Source organism: Fukomys damarensis, unplaced genomic scaffold (genome assembly GCF_012274545.1).
Source record: "Fukomys damarensis isolate Sample0158 unplaced genomic scaffold, DMR_v1.0_HiC HiC_scaffold_17, whole genome shotgun sequence".
Taxonomy (NCBI): domain Eukaryota; kingdom Metazoa; phylum Chordata; class Mammalia; order Rodentia; family Bathyergidae; genus Fukomys; species Fukomys damarensis.
In genome coordinates, this window is record NW_022900929.1 from 39,351,980 (window position 1) to 39,362,660 (window position 10,681).

The window sequence follows — 10,681 nt, forward strand, 5'->3', positions numbered from 1 at the left end:
CACCTGCTTTGCGAGCACAAGGCCCTGAGTTCAATCCCCAGTACAAAAAAAAAAAAAAATTGGTCTTATATCCACCCATAGCTTTAATTTGAATCAGATTTTTTTAAAAGGAATTTTGAAAGGTTAAATAATGGGAGTGCTTAGTTATCAATGTGGCTGATAGTTGTTTGCACAAAAGACTGAGGAATCCATTGCTTATTAGAAAGAAGCATTTGTAGTGTCTTTGATTTGCATTTCATTTTGTAAAATAAAAATATTGTAACTAAAGATATGTTTAATAGTTATAAATCATTTGCTATCTAATAATGTATTCCAGAGCAGCAAAGTATGTACAACAGTGTTGATTACTATCAGTATTTTCAAGTTTGATTGTATCAAACTTGATTGAATCCTGGGCCTTAGCACTGAGCTACATCCCAGCCCTTTTTAAAATTTTTATTTTGAGACAAAGTATCACTAAGTTGCCCATGCTAGGCTCAAAATTACCATCATTCTACCTCAGCTCCACAGAATATTTGGGTTACAGGCATATGTCACCAAGCCAGTTTGAAAGTTGAACTTCTGCAAGTACTACTAATTCGTGACTATCAAGTGAAGTAATTGCCAAGTCCTTTCAATTTAAACCTATAAATAGTGAGTTGCCATTTAGCAAAACTTTGGAGAACTTTTCAAAACTGCTGTATTTTAATCCGTACTTTGCTGAATTGCAATATTACACAGACCCAAATAAAAGTAATTTTCTTTGTTTTTGGACAAGCTAGTTTTAATCTCAGTCAACAACCTGGAGCTCAGTCATGGTAAGCAGAAAAGTTTCAACATCAGAAAAAGTAAATGTGATTTTCATTTTCTATTCAGCTTGATGTCTTATGTCATTATTTAATTTATAGGGACTTCAACTTTCTTGTCTGTAAGATGTGAATAATAATAGAAGCTTCTTGGTCTTAAAGTGACAACTGAACTAGATAAATGTTTTTGACATCAGGCCTGAAAAAGCGCAAATTCTAATTTTTTACCTGGAAGAACAGTGGTATCTATTCCAATCAGCAGCAGATGATCTCTAGACTGTGAATTTATCTGTTCTGGGGCTGACAGTAGAAAGTATTAGGGAAGGCTATTGATGTTACTGCTGATGACACTTCTTTTTTTGTTTATTGTGCTCATTAAATAGGCACTTTTTTGTTGATTAGTGTCATGAGACTGATTTCAATTATATCATATTGGTGTGTGCAATTAATGGTCTAATTTCCATAGACTATGGAATATTACACTAGTTCTCCAAAAACAAAACACAACACAGCAAACAAACAAAAATGCTACTAATTCATGACTGCTTACTTTGCTCTAGGCTATATGTTAAGAGGTAGCCAATAGCTATTGAAACTCTCAAGAAAAATTGAAAGTCTAAGCTATGGGGTACAAACCACATGTTCAGGACTGCAGAGCTTTTCCATGGCAGAGCCAGGACTCATATGTAGATCTCTCTGAGGGCTTCCTTTCCTGCCCCTACTGGCTATCTCCATTTCCTCACCTGGCCTTTAATTTCCTCTCTACTCACCCCAGCTGGTCAAGGTCCTTCCCAAATGTAAATCTTCATTGCACTTTGTTTCCACTTTTCACATGGTTTATTTTACTTTTCTATTAGTCACTGAAGTTATTTGAGTTCTTGTGTCGTTTTCCTGAATCAATAATAAATTCCTTGAGAGGAAGAACACTATTGTTCACTATTGTATCAATTGGGAGTGCTTTCATTTTTCCACAATAAGGATATTCTTCTCACAAAATAACAATTCTGGGAATACATGACAATGCAACAGGTTCATAAAAGGCCCAAGTTCTTTCTGTTTCCTCTCCACCATAATTAGTGAATTAGATTTTTATTTTTCTTGCCTATTATGTCATAGTTGCAATATGGCCATCACAGATCCAAGTACCTGGTTATTTTTTGAGATGAGGAAAGGCTGGAAGGGTAGTATGACTGAGCCATCTTCTCCTGTCTGTACCTCATAAGACAAGAAAACCCTCCCATCAGCTCCCTGTTTAGCATTCTCTTACTTAAATCCCATTCCATCATTGGGTCCCATTATCCATCGTCAAGTCTGTAAACATTACCATTGTCCCAATGTTTCCCCAAATGTGGTGAGTTAAAAACTGAAGAATTTAAAGACCCTCTTAGAGCCTTAATGATAGTTACAATCTTAGGAGAGGAAGTAGAGGACCAGAAAGCAGAGGCCACACTTGGATGCTGCACAGTTACTGAGGAGGTCTCCCCAGGGTTGTGTCCATTTCCAAACACAACCTCACAGCACCTGAAATTTAAATTCATGACTCAGCAAAGTCACAAATCTCATGGTGGGGTAAATCTTTAGGAGTACTTGCAGTGACAATCACTCACATGCTAAGTCCAAAAGCAAAGTTCTACTTCAACTTCTTTTTGATAAACAAGGGGGATGACTCTGCATGCTCTATGCTGAATCCTTACTTTTTTCAGGAATGTCTTTGTTGATGACTGACTCTCAGACCCAAGCACATGTTTAGTTGTAGTTCCCTGAGGTATCAACGATAGGTAGAATAAATTTAAAGATGTTTCAGGTGAATAGCGTTTCATCCTGTATTGTGGTACAAATTATGTGTCAATTATTTATGAGTGGAGCCCAATTTGTTTAAACCTCATTGACCTCTAATACAGTTATGACATGTGTCTCGCCTTGATTCTTCCCTCTATTGATTTGGTCTGGCAAAGTAAAACAAGAGTTGAATGGCCCCTTGGGGTAAGTTGAAATTGTAGGTTACAGCCACATTAAATTGCTTTAGTGTACTTTGTGTCCTTTAGAGTCAGAAAATGAAGCAATAAAGTAGGTTGATGTAAGTAATTCTTGTTTTTAAAAGGACCTTGAAGTGCTCTTAGCAATATCATGGATTTGATAAGATCTGCTTCAGACTTCTTAATTTAAGATGAACATGAAGATGGTAAAGCTGAAGGAATGTTGAAATACTAGTGTGGTGGTAACAGCTTTGAGACACAGTTCATGGGAATTCTTCACTATTGTCTGCTATACTTGGGGAAAAATTAAAGCACCAGTCACTACTAGGAATTTCCTGGGGGGCATATCCAGGTGTACAAAATATTTAGGAGAGGTTGAAATGTTTTCGCTCATTACTTATGTGCCATCAAGTTTGGACAGTGTCTAAAACTCAAGCAATTTTTCAAGTTTTAAATAATAATTTTTGTGACAGGCACACCTATTAAATCTGCAAGTTGACAGCTTTTGCCTCTCCTTTGCCTTTCCTCCTACTGTCTTTTGGTGTTGAAAACAGAAAATAACCATAAATTCACAAAGAGAAGGAGAGAGCACCAGTAGCTGGAGAAAAGAATTGATCTTGTTTGAAGGTATAAGCAGAGAAAAAGGGCAAGAACTAGAGAACCAATGCCTGAATATTAGCTCAGTTTAGGGTAAAGTATTGGGGTGTTTAGGGAGCAGGAAGTGTTGCAATATGGTCTATGGAGAGAAATAAAGTAGATCTCAAACATTTTACCAGATGTAATGATGAGTGGCATGTTTGGAGATAATTAAGTATTTATTTAAATTGCTTCTGAACAATATTTATTTATTTATTTAGAGAGGGTCTCGCTAAATTGTCCAGGTTGGACTCTAATTTGTGATCCTCCTCAGTCATACAGAGTGCTGGGATTACAAATATGTGCCTTTGTGCCTGCCTTCTAATGGACATTTACAGAATATTCTGCCCCCAAATCAAATATACACTTTTTTCAAAGGGGAAGTACTGGAGATTTAACTCAGGGCCTTCACACTGAGCTACATTCCATCCCTTTAATTTTTTTTTTTAATCTTGAGATAGCGTCTTGCAAAGTCACTAAGTTACCCAGGTTGACCTCAAACTTCTCATCCTCCTGCCTCAGCTTCCTAGAGTGCTGGGATTACAGGCGTGTGCCACTATGCCCGACTATGTGTTATCATTGTTTTCAATGGAACTGAGTTTGTTTTCAAGCTAAGTGTAAGCCAGTTTGACTTTATACTAGCTTTTATTATCATCCCTGAGATTGTCATCTCTTGCTTTTTAAAGCCAATTCTTCCTCATATGCCAATAAAAGTAGCTCCATTGATTATTACCCATAAAGAGAAAGGCATTTAGAGCTGGAGCTGGAAAAGATGAAATGAGGGGTCAAAATGGAAGATGGAATAGTTTTTAGAGCTCTTAGAACCTGGGCTAGAGTTGGAGGCTCTTGAGATAAATGGGCAGTTTAGGGAGAAGTCGTCACTCCTAGGACTTTAGGTACTGTTCAAATATTGCTTCTTTGTCTTCAGCTCTTGCCTTTATATATTGACCCTAGAAGCTCCATTTGTGCCATTAATAACTACAAGGCTAGTTTAAGCTCTCCTGAGCCCTGCATACATGATACACTAATTCAGACCCTCCATGCTCTGAAGATTGTAGTTCAGTCATGTAGCTCAGAAGCTTCAGTACAAGTATTCCTGAATCAAAGGTTGTGAAAAATCATTCATGAAGGGGCAGCCACTGTATTGGATGGAACCAGAGACAAAGTGGCAAGTTTGAATTAAGAAATCATATAATTCTTTTGTTTCAAAACTTCAAACTCCATTGTTATTATCGAGATTATATAACACTTGGGAAGAAGTTAGCGCTACTTCCTGGCCTGCTTTTCCAGTGTATTTGTGCTTACTCCGAAATCTCCTTATTTGAAAAGATCAGAAAAGATCTATGGAAAGCAGTTTAACTGTGTTGATCAGTGTCTGTCTCCATTCTACGCCTGCCAACTTTCTCTCTTCAGTCCTTTCTTGTTTTCTTTTTTTAAAATTTAGAACAATTTTATTTCACAAAAAGATGTGATTCTTTCAAAACCAAAACCGGGAACATCTTTACAGCTCCTGTTCCAACTGTGTAAATTCTTCTGTGCATTGCTGTGATGTCACCTCCCTCACTCTCTAGGAGTGCCCCTCAGGGTGGGAGGACATGGCAGGGCTGCAGGGAAATCTCAGGTAGGAACACAACCCAGAACTTCTTTTCCAATGTAACTCTCCAGAGAATGTTGGCATGACGAGGAGAATCTGTGAGGTCTGTATAGGGCTAGAACCCCAAAGGATCACAGTCACCATACATCGTCCAGCCACGAGTTTGGATGAACGAGGTATAGAGGTGCCTGTGAGTGACAGATGTGCCAATGACTGGCTTGTCTGCTAGCTCCACAGAAGACACTTCCAGGCCACATAGGCTCCTGGCCTTCTAGGTAGGCAATTTCTCCATTCTTAGTGAGGTCCTAGTTCACTGTGATATTGTGTGGAGCTGAGCTTGTCATGATGTGCTTTGGCACAAACAAACAAAGCCATGCTGGCCAATAGCAGCCAAGGTTGAAACAATAATGCATAACTAACTCTTGGTTCATCCAGGAAACTATATGAAGGTGTTCTAGGGCAGGTCTGTCTTCTCACTGGGAATGGAGAAATTGCCCTCATAGAGGGCCAGGAGTGTGCAGTTAGATGAACCATAAGAACAGCACTTACCACGGCAGGCCAGCGTCATGACCACCCCAACTCCCCAGTGGCGGCACACTGCATCCTCCATGTCCAGTGGGAAGATTGTCCAGTTCATGAGGATCTCAGAGCCAAAGGTCAGGTAAGAAACAAAGCCCTTGAAATTATTTATTTATATTTGCCATAGTTCACATGCTCCATGTTCTCCACCAGACCGTCCAGAGTGGCTCCAGTGTTTCCTGTATGTTCGGAGATCACATGGTTTCACCCAAGGATTCCTTGGGGGACTCTATCCATGTCAACACAGACCCAGTTGAAGGCTCCATAGAAAAGAAGAGTTATGTTGAGTTGCTGCACTCTTGAGGAAGTATTGTTCAGTATAGTACAGATCCCTGGGTAACTGTCAAAGGATAACGGCTTTTTGTGGACTGTCTGGGACCCAAGATGTCCAGAGCTGCCTCCACTGTCTCTAACTTTTTCAGAGAAACTTTTTCATATGCAAAATTTGATATAGATGGAGGCATAATATCCTTTGGTACTGTTTCAAGCTTCTGGGTAATCTTTCTCAAAGTGAAACACTTCTCAGGGAGGTCCCCTGCCTTGCTCAGTAGAGCGTCATAGCCGTAGCTGGTGGACTGTGCTGCACAGGGTGTGTTGGCCCATTCCAATAGGCATAGCTGGTCCCACCTATAAACATATACATTTGCACCATAGGCAAGCATATCAGAGAGGGAGGAAACCACGGCGTCACTGTGCAGTGCCATTCACCTCACTGGTCTAATTTACCAGGACAGAATTCAGAAATGATCAAGGGTCCTTTGGGCTTAATTTCCATCCTGATTAGGAAAGCCTCTTTGATGTTGTCACCTACTCCAAAGTCCACCTTTACTTAGAGGCCCTGCACGTCCTATACCCCAGAAATTCTTGTTTTATTCCAACAAAGAAGTACATTATCACCCCAGTGACAGTGGAAGTGCTTCCACAGGAAATGCAGGTGGTCATAATCCCAGGTAAAGTAGGAGCCACATTCATTTTCAAGCTGCACAGTTATAATCACAATCAACCCTCTGTTCTGATAGAGGAGAGGCTTCACCTTGGGTAGAAGAACTCTCAGCCACTTATGCACAGCTGCAAGGTAATTTGGGGTCAGAAAAGCCGAGAAATATATTCCTTGTTTAATAACTAAGCAGGTAATCTCTTTATGCCTCATTTAGCACACATGTAGGGCCCAGGCCTCAGCTTGACTCGCAGTTGTAGCTCATGAGCTAGCTGAAGGAATATTCCCACACCATGGTCCCCAGAAAACTCATAGTGTTCTGGTTGGGGCTCATGAAAGTTATACGGCACATAACTCTAGATGGCATTTGGCCCTGCCATCTTAATCTTCACCGGAGGATCTTCCTAGTAGAAGTGAGGCACCATAAGTAGTGAATGCTCCCTGAGATGCAGCAAAATGCCTGGCCATCCTTGAGGATGGGGTCCCTGCTGTAGTCAATTGGAAAATATTTTCTGAAAGGTATTCATCTCCCCACCTTACTGCCATGTGAAAGGGCCTGCCAGAGCTGAACACTAACGAATTTTCTGTACTAGCTGTATTGGTGTCTATTTTCAAAGTTCATCTTTCAGTCAATAATAAGGATAAAGCCACTAATGATGTTGTAGAACAAGCATTTAAAATTGCTGTCGCATTTTGGAGTCTTACATGACCCCAAAATGCTGATGATGTATACACATTTATCACTAGTATTTGTATTTAAAGAACCAGAAAACCTTGGTTCATAAGGGTTAAGAAGTTTGTTCAAATTATTTAGTGAAAGATTTCATCTACATTTTGATTTGAAATCATGGACTGTTATAATTTAACTAAGTACATCAAAATAAGGAACAATTAATGTAGCTTAAATGCACAGTATAAATTTTGGGAAAAATTGTAGAAAACAGAATAAAGTATTTTTCTCAAAGATAAAGAATTTAAACAATGGTGTGGATTTGGAAAAATATTTATGGGAAACAGAAAGAAATTAAGCATTGTAATTTGACAGCATACTGAATATACAATTGAGTATATGTTTTACAAAATGTATATTAGAGTAATAGCTAGCACTTTTTGAGGACTTAGCATATACCAGACATGAGATATGCACTTTCTTGTTTAATATTCACAACACCCCTCTGAGATAGAGCCTGTTTTAAAATTATTTTGTATTTGAGGAAATGGACAGTCAAGGGGATTTGACTTAAGATTACATGTAGCAGAATAGGAATTCAAGTTGCTTGATTTTTGTAATACCGCTTTGCAGAGCCTTGGGTTCAGGGTGGACATTATGAATAAGACTGTAGTATTCAAGTTAGCCAGGTATTCGAGGAAGCTTAGTACAAAAGTCCTCCCTGTGGTAAGAAGGTTCCAATGAAGCCTTCAGTATCACTTCATAAGTGTCCCTAAATTTTCCATGATCCCTGTTTCAAATTTTTCATCTCAGCCACTCTGAACAGGTCCTGGGACAAAGTTTCTTAAGCTCAGTAAATATCAATCCATGAAAATATAAAGAAATTATCCTTTTTCACAAATACTTTCAAAAGAAATCTCAAACGCAACTGTAGTTTATCCCTCTTCATCATCTTTTTTTTTTATTCTGAGAAATTCTCTTGAAGATTTTATCCAATCTCATACTGACTTCTATAGGTTAAACTCCAACATTTACTTTCTTTTTAAAAAAATTTCCCTTTTATCCCCCAATTTTGCTTAGCCTTCATTATAATACTCACTAGCTCTCCTGTTGTCATTATGACATTCGACATGACTCAAATTAAACTATTAGGCATTTCAGAAGACCTCCATCCTATACAACTTCGTTTCTCACTGACTATTCTCTGGCCCCACCAGACAGCTTTATATAGATTTGATCTCAGAATTACCAGCCCTTTAAAAAAAATGTTTCCAATTTCCTCTACTTATAATCCTATTTCTTATAGCTACAAATATTATTCGTTGCTCAGAGCATATAGTCCTGTGAATAGTTGCTTCCAATGAATTATTTACTAGGTAATTGCTATTTTTCTTTAAAATTTTCCTATCCACCAGGCTTACCCACAAAATCTAACTTCTCTCTTATGTAACCCAGATCACACTGTACTTATTTTCGCTTTCCCACCGAGACAGGATTTACTTTGTTCTAATGCTATTTTTCTCCTTTGTTGAATCTCAGAAATTTTTAACTGAAATTTTCAAGTAATTTTGTCCTTCCTGTTGTCAGATCATGTCCCTACTTTTAAGCATTAAACCAAATAAAAGAATAAAACACCCCAAAGAAAATAAACAAAGCAACAAACCAAAAACTCTTGAAGTTCAATTTCCAAAAGGTGTATTTTGACTTATTAATAAATATCTTATATTCCAATGTGTTAAGAAAATCTCCAACTCAAACTTTCTTACTTCCCTTTTGTAGTTTTTATTAGTGTCCATTTTAAAGTATAGTTATCACTTTGATTAGATCGTATATCTCCTTGAGGGCAAGATACTATGTCTAACCTCTAATAAGTACCCACCCATTTATTAGATAGCAGTACAACCTTGGGGAGGGTCAATAAATACTTGTTGACTCACTGACTCTATAAATATAAATGGCAAAATAATCAGACATTCTGCTAGCACCTAATTTGCTCCCTGTAGGTAAGTTTGTCTCTTTGGTAGCATTGATTCTTTCAGGCCACCAGGGTTCCATTTAGTGAATTACAGCTGCCATGTGCTAACTGGTACCCTGGTGGCCTGAATGAGATTTAGAGTCTCCCCAAATGAGGGACATTTCCCACAAGAGGGGCTCTGACTCTAGCTGAATATCTAGCCCAGCCTTTATTTTTGTCCACAGTACTTTTTGTTCGACATGTAAAATTCCTTTGCTTTAAGGCCTTTTAGCTTTTTCGCAAGGCAGAAACTCTCAAGTCATAAACAAATAACAAATGCACTTCGTTTACCATATTCTTGCTATTTTACATTTTTAAAGGAAAGTATTGCTGGATTAAAGTGAATGCCAAGCAGGAAATTCACAATTTTCCTTGCAGCATTTTATAAGTGAGCAGCTTTCCAACAGATCCAGCTGTCAACAGTGCCCTCCTACTGTTTGACTTCACATTCAGAATTCATTTCTATGTACACCACAATACAAAAATTTTGCAAAGCATTAAAGGAGCATAGAATACTCCCTAGGTGTTTCTTCCTTGAGCCCCGGCTCCCAAAGCTTTTCTGCTTTGCCTAGTATTCTTCTGTACCAAATAATAATTTTTTATGTAATTTTAGAAAACTTACAACCAGATAAAGTTAAGGCATAAATTCACTGCATCTCAGCAGGGAATCTCTGTCTTGGATCCTGAGGAATCTGGTGTCTTTTGTTATGTCAAGAGCTAAAAATTGCAGGCAGAATGTTAAGAAGCGGTTTGAATCTTCTGGAATGCAAAGACACCAAGCTCCCAATTCCTATAACAGGACTGAAATGCTTATGAATTCTGGAGATTTATGAACAATTTTTCTCTTGAGTTGTAACACATGGCATTCTGGGTCAGTTGTGAGAAAGGTAATGCCATGCTCAGATAAGACCACTCTATCCTGATTTCAAATGTTTGGAATGCCTTGCCCTCCTTCCACATATCCTTCTTGCGGTGCCTGGTAGCAATTGTGTAGCCTATTTCTGTGTCATTCCACCAAAGCATGGGCACTGGCTGCAGAGCCTACAGAGTAGTTGTTCCCACTGGCACACCCTTCATCCTGCTGTGAATCATGGTACCTGCTTACTTTACCTGGAGATTTCTTCAGCTCCTCATCCAGTTTCATACTTCAGGATTTCTTGATTTTGTTCATTTTGTGTCACTGTATCTGCATACTTGTTTCTGGCCAGTGTGGCCTGTTTCTGAACCCCAAATAGAATTGATTTCCTGTGCTTACTTCTGGCAAATTCCTGGAGGAAACTGAGACCTGTCATATATTTGGTGCATAAAAATATTTCTCCAGTACATTTCCATTTATATGTAGCTCCTCTCAGTAGTAAAATTTACTATTTGTTGAACATTTTCTGGGGTCCAGACCCTATGTTGGGTGCTTTTCATGTTGTACACAAATGTGTGATCTTGTATAGATAGTAACATTAATCATTGTTATTACACATAGCTGTTAATACTTG

General features: G+C 38.5%; 1 pseudogene; it reads right to left on the bottom strand.

The window, feature by feature from the left end:
* Positions 1–5,296: 5,296 nt before the first annotated feature.
* Positions 5,297–10,335, bottom strand: LOC104862798 (annotated as a pseudogene).
* Positions 10,336–10,681: the final 346 nt, after the last annotated feature.